This window comes from Mytilus galloprovincialis, chromosome 14 (genome assembly GCF_965363235.1).
Source record: "Mytilus galloprovincialis chromosome 14, xbMytGall1.hap1.1, whole genome shotgun sequence".
NCBI lineage: Eukaryota > Metazoa > Mollusca > Bivalvia > Mytilida > Mytilidae > Mytilus > Mytilus galloprovincialis.
This window is the reverse complement of record NC_134851.1, coordinates 65,616,189-65,632,553: the sequence shown is the minus strand read 5'-3', so window position 1 is coordinate 65,632,553 and position 16,365 is coordinate 65,616,189. Positions and strand designations below refer to the sequence as shown.

Below are 16,365 nucleotides of genomic sequence, written 5' to 3'. Positions count from 1 at the left end.
CCTATTGGGGAACTGCTTCGTGTTTGTCGATATTTGGAAATTTTAACAAACTTTTCGTCACGCGGCTTTCCTTTGAACAACTCATTCTGTTTTGAGATACTTTATTTTTCGATTGGGGTTAAACTAAGCACGACGATTACGTTATATTTTCTACCTAACTCCCAGAAATATTCTTTCACAGAACCAATGAAAAATCACTATTTATATTGTTTGGAAACTCAAAATTTATATTTTCGAAAATTTCAAAAAATTCATGCAATGTGTAAGTTTTTAATATTTCTTCTAAACCACATTTAATGTTGCGTCCTTTTTTTCTATTTTTTTTTATAATATTGTTGTTTTCTAGACTCGAAACCCGTAATGATGTATTTTGTGTATTACATGATTATGTACCTTATAGTTTCGTAGCTATTGTATACTGTCAATGAAAATAAAAAATAACAATCATTTTCAAATATTTCTTAAGACTTCTGTTAGGATTATAAATCGTATGACTTATTTCAATTTTTACTGATTCAAGTGTTATTAACATGCAAGGTGTCTGTAAAAGTTGAATAATATAAATATTTATTCAGATGCTTTGACACTGAAAACGGTTAAACATAATTTTATTTGAACTGTAAATATCAAATGAAATACACACATTTTCATCTCATAGTTTAAAAATACATGGAGCCTATTTAACATAAATGAAAGGGTGTAAGCAATAAATTTAAACAATATCTTTTGATAAAACAAAAAGTTCTTTGGCGGTCTTTGACACAGGTATATAACTTTATAACGCAATTATTTGAAAAAAAGTTTTCAAAGCAAAGAGTGGGGTCCTTCTGTTTGTTGACCTTAGTTACTTTGAACATTTCCACTGCAAACCATTTACATTACCACATAGGGATATCGAGTGTACATTTGTATTTTTTTATCCCAAAATCCTGGTAGTAAATGAATAATTTAACTCAAAAGTGCAAAACTACATAAATTGGGATATTCTATTTTACATGTTTAAAAAAAGCAGTTTCAGTAAAAGACAAAAAAAAAAGCATTTTTACATTGTGTTTAACCGTTTAAAGGTCCATTCAACATGAAGTGCAGTGTTATCATCTTTTGTATCTCCATTCTCAGATTCCATTGATGGCTAAGTTGACATTGTATATATCTTCTAACTCTAAATAAATGACTTTTACGGGATTGTCGTTTGTATTTTTTGTCTTTTCAGATTTGAATATTTTCTTTGTTGTTCTTCCTTGTCTTCTTGGTCAAATGTTTCTCCACTGCTTATTTTCATCTTAGAGTCGGTTAGTAATGCCTGATAAGGATTTAAATACCCCTCGTTCACACTTTCTTTAGACTCTTTACTGGAAGAACTTGATTTTGACTCGCTACTTATTTGATCTGTACGAGAGCTTGGCGAGTCGGGACACATTCTCTCTTCGTCAATTTCTGCATAGGCATTAACATTGTCTTCAATTTCATTATTAGACAAGCATCTATGTCCACTGTTCAATAATATTTTAAAACTCAAAGACAAAAAACGGGGCTGCCTTTATATGTTTAATCTATTGAATACATTCATTCAACCCATACTAGTATTATGTTTATTTTAAGATTTTAGTTTTGACATCATATTGTACATAGATTATTTTTGTCATCAGTTATATATTGATCTATATTGGGACAACATCATCCTATACATACTTTAATTTTGATTTGATATTGTCGAAAGACTAAACTTTGAGTCTGAATTCATAAATTTCTTAAGCCATTTACCAACATAACTTGAACATGTTGGAAGCAACAGTTTTTGGAAAGTTATGATTTTGATTCCAAACAGGAACTGAAATTTGTTTGTGGTTTAACCTCTTAATGTTGGATTACAATTTTGAAACAAATGGTAATTGGGAATCGTGATGATTTAATCTCGAGTTCCAGTTTTGAAATTTATATGGCCGTGAACAATTCAGCAGATGATGATTAAGATAGATAGATATTATCAGCACAAAAGTTAGATCTTCGGTACTAACATTATTTATAACATATCCATAAATTTTATAAAATTCTTTATTTTAAGTCATAGCTTAGAATTATTTATACAACCCTCAGTTCAAATCTAAAGTTTATGCGTAGTTGATGATGGCAAATCAAGAAAGCGCTTCATGAACATACTATTTATAACGTTATTTTGATAATTGCATTCAACATGCTGAAATAATGAATATTATGATAATTAGACCGAAACGTGCTTAATTCAGATAATATTTACCTGTTGTAATGTATGTTTGTGTAACATTTAAAGATCCTGTGTGGTCCTTTTCGTCACTTTGTTCTACAAAATGATTTATGAAGGTTCTTGTAGGCTTCCTACGGTATGAAGATGTCGTCTGTATCGTATTGTTCTCAAAATCTGTATAGTAAAATAGAAAAGAAATTACATAAATTCACGAATGTTGTCCTTTTATATATCACATTATATTTATAATTCCTTGTGAATCTAAACCGTTGCAATCTTAAATGACTCACAACAGCAAACAAATCACATAAATAAAAGAAGAGAGAAGATTAGAAACCCCGCCATATATACATCTTTATTTCCTTTAATGAAGAGCATTAGTTAGATCGATAGTTAAAGTAAAGTTGGGAGATAGGACAGTATATTTACATACAATATATCAAAATTAACCTTTTACACAAATATATAAACGCGAAGAATGCGTAACAAGAGAATAAAATTAAATGTTTATCAGCCTATGAAAGTAGCAATGTTCACACAGTAGAAAGCTGTAATTCTTTCTCATAATCAGTCCTTAAAAATGTGATTAAGTTATAATAATTTATAACACACCGACAATTATTTGGTACATTTTCAGTGCGTTTTTAAAAGTAATAATAATAATAAGTCTTATCCCCCTGTTGAAGTCATATACTTTGATCAATGTAACCTATACTTTTTCTAAATTAAACTTAACTGTTGAATTTTATTGTTGTTCAGTATTCTGATTCGGAAAATGTTGAAAAAAAAACATATTTTAAATTGTTTTCTTTCATAATTTACTATAATTAAGATTTCATTTTGTGGTCTTGTTTTAAAATGATGTGGTTGAACACGATAAGTAAAAGAGGGAACAATGACTAACTGTTAGAGCACAGTGCAGGAAACATATATAGATATGGATGCACATTAAGATGAATTCCTGTAATTGCTTACATTCGCAGTGTAGTTTGTTGTAACAACAGTTGTGTGTTCGACTTGGATACACCCAACTGCTTTGTCACATCTAAAATAAATGGGAAATATTTAAATGTTATGAAACACGCAGGGAAAACGACAGTTCATTTGACATAAATGTTGATACCAACTGGAAAACAAATAATTCCATTCAAATAAGACAGAAAACATTTTATTCATTTTTTTTCGCATTTTGACTTGTAACATTGACCTCACAGCTTATATTCTACTCCACATATAGCATCTGTCGTGCTGTCTTGTAACAACAAACCCGATGATAATAGTCAGTACGTCACATTTAGAGAAAAGACCTAGAGGAAAATATTACGGTAACGACCATTGGAATCTATCCGTCGTAATCTGTGAATCAAATATTAGATAACGGTCAATCAATTTTTGAAGGGTGATTTCACTTTCACCCCCTTTAACTCGTGATTTAATAGCTTCCTTGTAAATAGTAATCACCCTCTAGGAAATGTTAACTCAAAAACATCGAACAAACAAAAAGTTTTAGGCATCATAGTTTGTTTAAATCAGAGTATTATTTGAATGTTGTGTCGTTGTTCTCCTCTTATATTTAATGCGTTTCCCTCAGTTATAGTTTGTTTCCCCGATTTTGTTTTTTGTTCATAGATTTACGATTTTTGAACAGCGGTATACTACTGTTGCCTTTATTTACTATTTACGAACTATCCCTTCTTAAGACAAGACGAAAACTACGCTTTTTATGAAACAAAGCAGATTCTTTTAATCTTACTTTTAAACTGTAATGGTAATATACGTATGTAGAAGATACAATGTCAAATGTTTGATATTATTGCCAATACTTACATTTTTTTCGATAGGATCATGAAAACACAATTTCTGTCAAGTTTTCCTTTTTTTACTTGTACACTTTATTGCATCCCTTCGTAAATTTTGAGAACGCCATCATGAGTTGGGTGACCGTTATGGAATAACCGTTTCACAAATGATATCGGATATGTTCCTTACGTCGTAACTACAATCCCCTTCCCTTTCAAGAATGTGAACTACCGAGTTACACTATTTACCGGATTTGTTATCACATAAGCAACACACCGGGTGCCACATTTGTAGCAGGATCTACTTACCCTTTCGGAGCACCTGCGATCAATCCTAGTTTTTGGTTGGGTTCATGTTGTTTTTTTCTTAAGTTTTCTATGTTGTGTCATGTTTGCTGTTGTTTGTTTGTCTTTTTCATTTTTAGCCATGGCGTTGTCAGTTTGTTTTAGATTTATGAGTTTGACTGTCCCTTTAGTATCTTTCGTCCCTCTTTTATTGTGGAAGCTCGTGTTATCATGAATGCTACATTTTATTTTCAAATAATGGTTAAATTCAGAATGACGCGAAAATTTGCGCATACAATATTCATTTATCAGACAACTAATGTAATGCGAAAACATAATGTCGTTTTTTTGGCTATATATGCAGGGACAATAACATATTTGCCATGGCGGCATGACAGGTGTGAAACAACATTAAGGGGTTAAAAGATACACGCGGCATATGTAATTATAGGCTTTTATCAAAATCACTAATGTGGCAAAACAAATCCTTAAAATATTTCGAAGAATAAATTAATTTATAGAAAAGTCGATAATAATACCTGACAGCTAATTTTACTTGCATCAAATATAACTGAAATATTATGAATGGAAAAAATAAATGCAAATGTTTTCGACATTTTCTCTTATTTAATAAACGTGTTATGTACCTCTGTCCTAATTTACATTGACAATATTCTGCACACTTCATACCAAATGTGTTTCTTGAGCATGGTACACAACGCTTTCCAGCAGCTGAGGTAAACCCGATAGGACATGCTTAATGAGAGATGAAAATAAAAAATATACATCATAAAACAAAAGAAGTTTCTTATGCTTCTAATACCCATTCTACATTGTATTGAAACATTAATGGGTTGTTACAAGACTATAAGATATATTGTTTAGACAACGGTCTATTATTAGAAAACGTGACAGAAAAAGGGTTAACAATACGTGTTACATGTTTTAATAATAGGCAAAGTATCAATTGCTTTATTTTCAGTCACAAGGAAGGAAATGTTGAATGTAGTCCAGTCGATTTGTGCAGATTTTAAGCAAAATTGCTCAGATTGTGGTAAAAGCATGAAATTTTGCATAGTAGTAGTATAGGTAATGGACAACATTTTCAGCTATGGACCCACTCTAGAAATTGAAATTGGCGAGAGTGGCGGCCATTTTTAAAATGGCGGACGTTGGATTTGAAAAAATACTTAAAAAATTCATGAAAATTTTATTACTCAAGTTGTTGTCTTGAAACTTGGTAAATAAAGTGATAATACGTATTTCAGTAGAACAACATTCAATTTTGTTGATAAGAATTAGTTTACGTCTAATGAATTGTGTACAATTTGAAAAAAAATCTTAATTTTTTTTCAGCCTAAATAGGTCGACCTTCAAAATTGAAATCGATGTAAAAAAAAATTTGGTTATTATTGTTTATCTGAAGAAAAAAAACACTTTCAAAAAACCTCCATTGGCATAATGAGCATAATTAGTATCATATCATACAATAATGAATGTCATAACGAAATCAACTGCTCATATGTTCTCAATGACATCATAACAATCACAAAATAAATGAGTAGTAAAAGTTTTGCCAAATAATATAATAGCGGTCACTATTAATTCCTATCACATTGTCCTCCACATTCACACAGAGCAGTACAACTTAATGATGTCTTTACACATTTACATCGTCCTCATCAACCGTTTTCCCTTTTACATCCACATTTTATAAGTTCAGCACAGGACTCTGACGCTTGTTGTAGCGATGTCCAGAATGGTTCCCATAGCCCTTCTTTGTTCCGCTTCCAGATGGAAGGTTATGGTGTTTCTTGGAGTTTAACAAGAGATTGTCCCCAACAAAATCCAGCTTTGTAAGTAGCTCTCTTTATGTGTTGGTGTAATGCGGCAGAGCTTGGAGGAATGTTTTCAATAGATCGTTTTCTCGTGAATAGATTTTTTTCATGCCGCATCTACACCCAAGCACTCGCTGGTCCTGTCATACATTAAGACGACAAAACGCGCAATGTTTAAAGCAGCTTCATAAACACAGTCTTCATTTGGTTTATCACTCAATAGTTTGAAATCTTCAGTCACTGCATCAAAGGATAACCATGTATCCCATGCAGTTTTCTTTTCACGATTCGAAAACGATGAAACTTGGTCACAACCACTAAATGCATTGAAGAGCAGTAGTGCATTGGACTTAGAAGGCCCCATAAATAGAGCAATTTTATGAACAGGTATGTACCTGAAGTTTATTCCAACTCCAAATGCCATCCATAAGCACGTTATGTTCAACTTGTGCACTGCTGACACTGCAATTACAACAACGTCGGTGTCAACGGTTCTAATCATAATTTTCTGCATTCCACTTTTCACCAAAATTCCAATATGTAACAATGTACGAGTGTCCGCCGCTTCATGATTGCACAGTGATATGTTGCCGTTATTCTTATCTGGTTTGTTGAAAACAACTTTACTTCCCTTTGTTGAAACTACTGTCGTCTGAACACTTGGAGTAAGCGTCACTAATTAACTGTTCCTGCCAGATAGGCAAATAACTGTGTCTTGTTGTCGTCAATTCTTAGAAATGACTCCCAATTACCAGGAATACTAGAATCTGCCTGCACACGTCTTCCAATACATTTTCCACGCTTACCACGATTTGATGCCTTCAAGCTGTCCTGACGGTATCCATCCCATATAGCATCTATCAGACTGCATGACTTCAAGTAATTTTTAATATGAGGAAGGAAAACTTGCTTAGAGTAATCCTCAAAGGTTTTGAAAAACCTAGGCTTCAGTATGTTAACAATAACAGCTCCGTCTAAAATAATGGCATCTACATCAGGAATCTCGGTAACAATTACGCACATTTTCTCTAATGACACTAACAAATCAGACTTGGAACTAAGTCTCAACTGACCAAACTGGGACAGTGAAGGTAGGTAAGCTTGGTTCTCATGACGAAAAAACTCATCAAGATCACTATCAAGAACCTGGCAAGACACATACACCTGGGAAATAAAGAGCAATTCTGCTTGAAGGGGCTAATCTGTTGTTTTTTTCCTTTGATTCACTTCTCAATTCGTGGCCACTGAAGAGGTGCAATTAGTTTTTGTGTAATTGGATCGGATAGTTGTGTTGTCCACTTGTCAAGACGTTCCCTCACGTACTCATGGAACTTATCATTCCCTATTTGTTCGATATTTCTAACTGTGTTTGGATTTATTATGTCACGTGTGTCCAAGACTAAAAGATCTTCTGATTCCTTTAAAAACGGATTTCACATTTCCTCTATTATAGCTGTCAATGTTATAACTTGTTTTACAAACATCTTCTGCTTACTTTCAACCTGTTCATGGTGTCTAACATCTGGACCTTTACTTTGTTCATAATAAATCAGTTCTTGAGATAACTCGATTTCATTGACCGCACGTATATTTTTGGGCCACACATCATCCATCGAAGAAGTTAAGATGCATTCTCCGTTAGTCCAATAACTCCACCTTCACCCTTTACTAGCTAGTTGTTCTGTTCATGATCATGATCAATAGATATGGCAGAGAATTTGCTGTGCGTTTTGTGAACAACAACGAAATGTCCGCTCTCAAATTCTGTGGCAATACTGGGTGCTATTGTGTCCAATGCAAACATATCCCGAACATGAATAGGAAGCCATCGAGCGTAATAAGGGGGATCTAAAGCGAAAAACCAAGGTATCAATATAGTGAGAGAGTCTTTTTACAGGTTGAAATTTCCTTCACGGAGAGATCGAACAAATATAAGAATGATTAGTTCCAGCTTCAATGTGACCAGAAATCAAACAAAGGGCTCTCAATTTCTCTCCTTCCTTTCCACTCTTCGAAGCTGGCAGTGTTTTCCGCTTGATCATCAACTGTGTCTAAATATTGCCTGTAGGCTTTATGCATTAGTATATGTACGGAACAAGCAGTCACTTGATGGGCATATCGAGTTCGGGTCACATGGGATGCTTTGAGGAATGATTCTGCTGTTCCAGCAGATGCAACGTTTGACTGGCTCAAATCATTCATCCATCCACTATTGTGTAGCCTATCTCCAATTGTTCTCCAAGCAGCAATCCCAATATGTAGACCACCAAACATTATTACAATACGATTTCCCCCGTATATTGCAGGCATATTCCACTGAATGTTTTTAGCAAGGGCATACAGAGGTTGATCACATGCCATGACTGGTATTTGTCCTGTGTTCATGAAAGACACACACTCTTTAATAATTGTCATCGAGTGGCGAATCATTGCAGCGGATTTTGCTTCCTCTTGAAAAAATGGTAAAACTGAACTAATGTCTAAAGGTTGTACTTCAACTGCATGAGTCTGAGAAAGATTCTCAAGATGCATATCATACATTCTGTCCAGTCTATTTGTTCACTACTAAGTTTTACAGTGTTTCCAGCGTTTTCAATATCTACAAGTTTGATCTTTTTCAACATAGTGTGGTCATATATCTATATGTTATATCTATATTTCGTTAATAGTGCAATAGTGCTTATTTGACCACATGGTGAATACCAAATACAAATAGCAACAGTCCTATAAGAATAATTTGATAAGCTATATTTGAATATATATCAGTTCATTAGTTTAAATGCAAATGATAAAATACAACAGCAAAGAAAAAAAGAAAAAAAATTGAAATTTTTGTTTTCAAAATGGCCACCATTCAAAATGGCCGCCTCAGATTATAGTCCTCATCATAAGTGATAAACACATCAAGTTTTATAACAATAGGTAAAGTCATATTTTTTTACAAATTTTATTCATATTTTATTATTAATTTTCAGGTAGCCATTTTAAAATGGCCGCCCAGAGCCGCCATTTTGATTTTTAGAAATGGGTTCATAGCTATAAATGTTTATTATGACCTAAAATAAAGCTTTTACCACCTTCTGAGCAATTGTTTCACAAATCAACCGTACTAATGGAGTCAATTGTTAGTTTGATAAAACACTGCTTGCAATCGGAAACTATGAAACCTACATGTCCAAGTGGTATTTTATATATCACGTAGGAAATGAAAGTTTATGTGTTATTGTTCAGTTTAGTATTGATTGGTTGTACGTGAGATTGTTTATAATAGAATATATTTGAATTTAACCGTCAGTTGACTCCAGAATAAAAAAAAAACAAGTGACCTTCTATGCTGTTGGAGATCCAGGTACTCGATCAAGTAAAATTAACATAAAGCAGCAAAATCAAAACAACGGTGTGTACAACATGTACAATATCAGGGGTAATATACTGTTGTACGTTTTCAAAATACAGCAAACTCAAATGTACAAATGTTATAAAAGTTTCTTATGACAACACACTTAATAACTTTTTTAGCTCACCTGGCCCGAAGAGCCAAGTGAGCTTTTCTCATCACTCGGCGTCCGGCGTCCGGCGTTGTCCGTCGCCCGTCCTCTGTCGTCCGTCGTCGTCCGTCGTCGTTAACTTTTACAAAAATCTTCTCCTCTGAAACTGCTGGGCCAAATTTAACCGAACATGACTAAAATCATTATTAGGGTATCTAGTTAAAAAATTCTGTCCGGTGACCCGGCAAACCAACCAAGATGGCTGCCATGGCTAAAAATAGAACATAGGGGGTAAAATGCAGTGTTTGGCTTATAACTCAAAAACCAAAGCATTTAGAGCAAATCTGACATGGGGTAAAATAATTATCAGCTCAAGATCTATCTGCCCTGAAATTTTGAGATGAATTGGACAACCCGTTGATAGGTTGCTGTCCCTGAATTGATAATTTTAAGGAAATATGCTGTTTTTGGTTATTATCTTGAATATTATTATAGATAGAGATAAACTGTAAACAGCAAAAATGTTCAGCAAAGTAAGATCTACAAATAAGTCAACAAAACCAAAATGATCTGTTGATCCCTTTAGGAGTTATTGCCCTTTATAGTCAATTTTTAACCATTTTTCGTGAATCTTAGTTATTTTTTACAAAAATCTTCTTCTCTAAAACTACTGGGCCAAATTAAACCAAACTTGGCCACAATCATCATTGGGGTATTTAATTTAAAACTTGTGTCCGGTGACCCGGCCAACCAACCAAGATGGCCGCCATGGCTAAAAAAAGAACATAGGGGTGAAATGTAGATTTTGGCTTATAACTCTGAAACCGCAGCCTTTAGAGCAAATCTGAAAAGAGTAAAATTGTTTATCAGGTCAAGATCTATCTGCCCTGAAATTTTCAGATGAATCTGACAACCCGTTGTTGGGTTGCTGCCTCTGAATTGGTAATTTTAAGGAAATCTTGCTGTTTTTGGTTATTATCTTGAATATTATTATAGATAGAGATAAACTGCAAATATCAATAAAGTAAGATTTACAATTAAGTCAACATGACGGAAATGGTCAATTGACCCCTAAGGAGTTATTGTCCTTTATAGTCAATTTTTAACAATTTTCATAAAATTATTCATAACATTTTCCACTGAAACTACTGGGCCAAGTTCATTATAGATAGAGATAATTGTAAGCAGCAAGAATGTTCAGTAAAGTAAGATGTACAAACACATCACCATCACCAAAACACAATTTTGTCATGAATACATCTGCTTCCTTTGTTTAATATTCACATAGACCAAGGTGAGCGACACAGGCTCTTTAGAGCCTCTAGTTTTAAGTTAAATTTATAAATATTGGTTCACTTCATTATTATTGAAAGTATGTAAAAAGTTAAATTGTTGAAACTGTGATTATGTTTTTATGATAATCATGATAATAGAGAAATGGTTAAAAATTATGCATCTTGGACAAAATATTGGGAATGTCGTTAAAATACTAGTAGGCAGGGAAATTATATTTTATTTCGCAACGGTGCTGGGTTCATAAAATGTAGTTCGTTTATTACCAACATTTCCTGATTAATATACTTACGTTTACAATGACCGCCATGATCCTCGTGATTGTCACAACAGAACAACTTTTCATAATAAAATATTTAATCCTGTAATTTCTCTCTAAAAAAAAGTTTCATAAAATATGATTGTAATAAATAAAATGTATCAAAAATCAAAATTTTCATTTATCATAATTATCAACAAAATACTATTAAAACATAATGATATGCTTCACCTAACTACAGGTTTCTAACTTACTTACTACATGTCATGGTTACTGTAACGTTAAGGCTTGATTACAAAAAAAAAAAAAGATCGAACGAAATAGGAGAGAAAAAAGTTACAATTCAGCTGATATATATCTGAAAAGCTGTCTGCGAAATGCAATATAGCGTTGTTCGTGAATGTCTTAATCAATTCGTTTGACGGTCAATCTCATCAATCCGAAAAGCTTAGTAACATACGAAAAACTAACAAAATGAATGGTTCATCCTACAGTATCATTTGACCTCTGCGTTCTTCTTATTGTAACAGATTGAAAGTAAATCTACTCTGAGAACTATATATATTGGTACATTAGATGCACTTCCTGCTTTAATGGTGTACATTAAAGTAAGTTCAGTTTAATAGCCTAACAGACTTGAAAAGCAACTGGTCCATCTGCTATAACAAACATACCATACTTTCGTCTTGTTTGGAAGCGGATGTGATGACAACGACCACTACTTATTAAAACTATTACGTGTTTTTTATTTGGACACCATTGAATCAATATTTCTAGTTTCGGCGGTGATTGTTGGCGTTAAAGTAAGACATGTAAAAAAATCGTTAGTCGAGAACTGATTGGTATTTTCATAACAAAAAAGAGCAAACTACACTAACTGACAAACAACTGTAAACATAACACACAACAGAAACGGGTAAGAAATGAGGTGCTCATTTAAGTAAAAACTGGAAACCAATAACAAGGGCTTGTGGGATCTTTTAACTGATTGTTGCAATATTTTTTTTATTGAAAGCCAAAACAGAAATAGTCAATTAAGATAAAGTAGCCAAGCTGTAATGTTTCAAGAAATATGGAGAACGTGAAGAACTCAAGTGTTCTCAACAATATCCTATCAGATTGTTTCAAACTCATAACATATACATGAATTCTATAGAACTTTTAGAGTAATTTTAAATCTCGGTCTATTTCTGAAACTAATTTTTACAAACTTTTGATTTTTTAACCCTGTATGCCTACATTGCCCATGTGAATTTTAAAATTGATTGCATAAACATTGAACGACAAAAATATGTGATGTATACATTTTCTGACGTCAGACACGCGAAATTGTTTCTTTTAAAATTGTAACACGATAATGACTGCTGTACCCATATTTTGACTATTCTATTTATTATGTCTGTTTAGTTCACGCATCATTGTAAATATAACGGAATGTGATGACACTGAAACACCAAATCGCCTGCACTGCAGCCGTCCCGACCACACGACCACCTCGGCTCAGAGCTCACTGACTAAGACGTACTTATATATATATACAACTCGTATAAACATCTATAGTAAAGGATCCTACAAATTAATGTAATATACAGTCACAGAAAATAATTATATTTATCAGTATATATATATATATATATATATATATATATATATATATATATATACAACTCGTCTAAACATCAACCCAACAATGTTAGATCTGTAAATTTGCTTTCGCAAGTTTTTGGTTCTTCCCTCGCCGGGATTCGAACCCATGCTACTGTGATATGGTGACACCAAATCGCCTGCACTGCAGCCGTCCCGCTAGACCACACGACCACCTGAGCTCTCAAAAAAAAGAGCTTTCGCTTGCCGTGTGTTACCTTTCCTCGTCAGTTTTAATCTAGCGGCGTACTACAGTACATGATATATAAGGCATGAAGATGTTATTGTTACAGATCAGCTAAATTATCTTTAGTAAAGGATCCTACAAATTAATGTAATATACAGTCACAGAAAATAATTATATTTATAAGTACGTCTGAGTCAGTGACAACTCTACAACAGATGTATCCATTGGATCGCCATCAATGATGGTGATACATGGCTGCATGTGTACATAATGTATATACAACTCGTCTAAACATCAACCCAACAATGTTAGACCTGTAAATTTGCTTTCGCAAATTTTTGGTTCTTCCCTCGCCGGGATTCGAACCCATGCTACTGTGATACTATATATATAGGTCAGGTAGGTATTAATACACAGGATCTAAAACTTCAAAGATTCGACAATTGTACAGTATTGAAGCTACCCAGCAATAGGTACTTTCTCAACCTGAACTTTCAACGAGTCTGCAATGTCATTTAACTCAAAGGGTCGGACGATGATACGAGCTTTAGCTTTATGACTGGTCCCCATTATTCCAGTGACCTCAAACTGACTGTCCTTAATAGAAATTGTTTTTGTATGTTGGTAATATTCTCCACGTCGGAGATTTAAACCAGAGCCGCTTTTTCCTGATTCCATTTGCTGGAACCAGTCTTTATGTTGAGGTACTCCTTTATCTGTTAGCCCAACGCCTAGTTCGTTGCTGTGTAAATCAAAACTGTATGGACAACTCCACATGACGACTGCTCTCTTACCAGTAGGCGATATCAACCAGGATGCAGTTCCGTATGTACCTGTAGCGGTATTTCCGGTTTTGTGTGCTACCTAAATGAAATATAAAATGCTATGTACATTTGATTTTCTATTTCACTCTTTGTCGAAAACTTTCTTCTGCATGTTTGTAAGATTAAAGACGATAAAGATTAGAATTTAATGGAATAGATAAAAAATAATATACCAGGTGGTACGACATGGTCGGATAAAAAAAACTCTAAATGTTAATCTAATAAAACGGATTGCATGATGTGTATTCATTATGTATCATCAACTTTTATATATCACGTGCTTTTGTAGGTCACGTGGGTCAGATCAGTACTTACACACAAGAAGTAAAACATATTTTCTTTGCAAAACGACTAAAGAGATCTTATTTTGGCTAAGCTTTTTTGAATGGTTTTCATATCTAAAAAGTATAGTTTTTTTGTGATGTTTTGCTGTTACACTACTGTTACTTTGTGTTAGTGTAGAAATCAACGATTAACACAATATAAACATAATTAGTGCCTGTCTAAAATAAGAAACCTGCAATTAAGTAGGTGTCGTGGTTGCTGAATGTAATATGTGTTTTTCGTTCATTGTTTAGTACCAAATCAGAACTTTAGTTTTTTGTTTGAATTTATTTACATTTTTGTTATGTCAGAGACTCCGATAGCTGATTACTAGTAGAAGTTATGGATTTTACTTTTGTTAAAGCCATAGGGTGATATATTGGTGTTTTCTGGTGAATAGTCATCCCATTGACGATCATATATATAGAAAAGAAGATGTGGTATGATTGCCAATGAGACAACTCTCAACAAGAGACCAAAATGACACAGCAATGAGCAAGGCCCATACTACATAGTCAGCTATAAAAGGCCCCGAAATCACATGTGTAAATCAATTCAAACGAGAAAACTAACGGCAAAAGTAATGTACAAAATAATGGGCAAAAAAAAGTGTAACATCACAACAAATGACGCTGAATTACATGCTACCAACTTGGGACAGGCACATACATACAGAATTTGGCGGGGTTAAACTTATCAGATGAATACAAATAGAAAAAAACATATAACAAAAAAATACATCGCTCATTATTAATAGTATATACTAGAAACGTTTAAACCGGTCATGAGTGTCTGATACTTACAAACTGTTCCCTTTGTCCTGGTCTCACTACTACCGGTGGAGCTTGAATAATGCCACCATTGATGTATGATTCGGGGTAAATCAAAAGGTATTTGGTCCAGTTTTCTACTTCCACCGTACAGACAACACTATAACCGGAACCACCTAAAAGGCCATTAATTACACTTGCACCGGAAGTTACAGCACTTGCAGCCGTTCCAGCTGCGGCTATAGCAGCTGTCCAGTCTATTTAACCAGTCACTCAGACAAATAGCCCTGAAAGTTAGAAACATCCAATTTTGTTCAAAGAAAATATTTATAACTGTTTTTCAAGGCATTTTGAAAATAGAACTTTGTGAACGGATTTAAGTTTTATAAATCACTATAATAGCACGTTTATGTCAACACATATTCTTAACTTCCAAGTAACATAGATTATATTCGGTTTCACGTGAATGCATAACAACTCTGAAGATTCTAGCTATCACAAATGCCTTACAATTATAGGCAAGTCTCGGCAAATTTTGCTACCTTTCATCTTAGATCTGCCAAATGAAAAGCATTAGTGATTTCAGAGTTGTCTTCCTTATCAATGTTGTAACAAACGCAATTTGATTACAAATATGCATTTATATTACATGTCCCTCTGTAATTGTCCAAAGGCTTATCAATCATATGTAATAACTTCGGTCCTCTGAACATAGAAAATGATAGCGCGAGTAGGGCATCGTATACTATATATATGAACACATTCTTTGTTTTTTTTTTATAGTTTGAAGTATCAAATGACTGAGACTGGATCTTAATGTTGACTATAATAGAAAGTTAAATAACAAAAATACCGAACTCCAAGGAAAATTTCAAATCGGAAAAGTCCTTTATCAAATGGCAAAATCAAAAGCTCAAATATACAAAACGAATTAATTTAAAAAAACAGCTGTCATATTTCTGATTTGGTACAGTCATTTCCTTATGTAGAACATGGTGCATTAAATATGCTAAATAGCTAGCTAAACTTTGCATATATACCTCCAGACTTTTTTTTCGGGGGTATACAAATATTTAAAAACTTAAGAAGACTGCCTCAGCATGCTCAATGCAAATATTGACAAAAAAGTGTGCACGTACATACCAGTAAGACAACATAACAGAAGGTCAACTCTCATGTTTGTGGACGTTAGGATTAAGTTTAAGTGGTATATGTTGATAACCTTTTGCTCCTGTTCTAACGATTTTGATAACCTATTTGATTTGTCCTGCTAGATTACAAGCCAAGGTTATACGGTAACATTTGTAATGTGTGCATGCAACATATGCATGCATTTAAATATTATCAAATGAAAAATATGGTATGGACAACAGGACAACAGCAGGAGTAAAAATATTCGTACCAATTAAAGAGCATGTCCTGTTGCAAAC

The 16,365-nt window shown here is 33.6% G+C and overlaps 1 pseudogene; it reads right to left on the bottom strand.

The window, feature by feature from the left end:
* Positions 1-13,459: 13,459 nt before the first annotated feature.
* Positions 13,460-16,127, bottom strand: LOC143058542 (tereporin-Ca1-like; annotated as a pseudogene).
* Between the last annotated feature and the right edge of the window lie 238 nt (positions 16,128-16,365).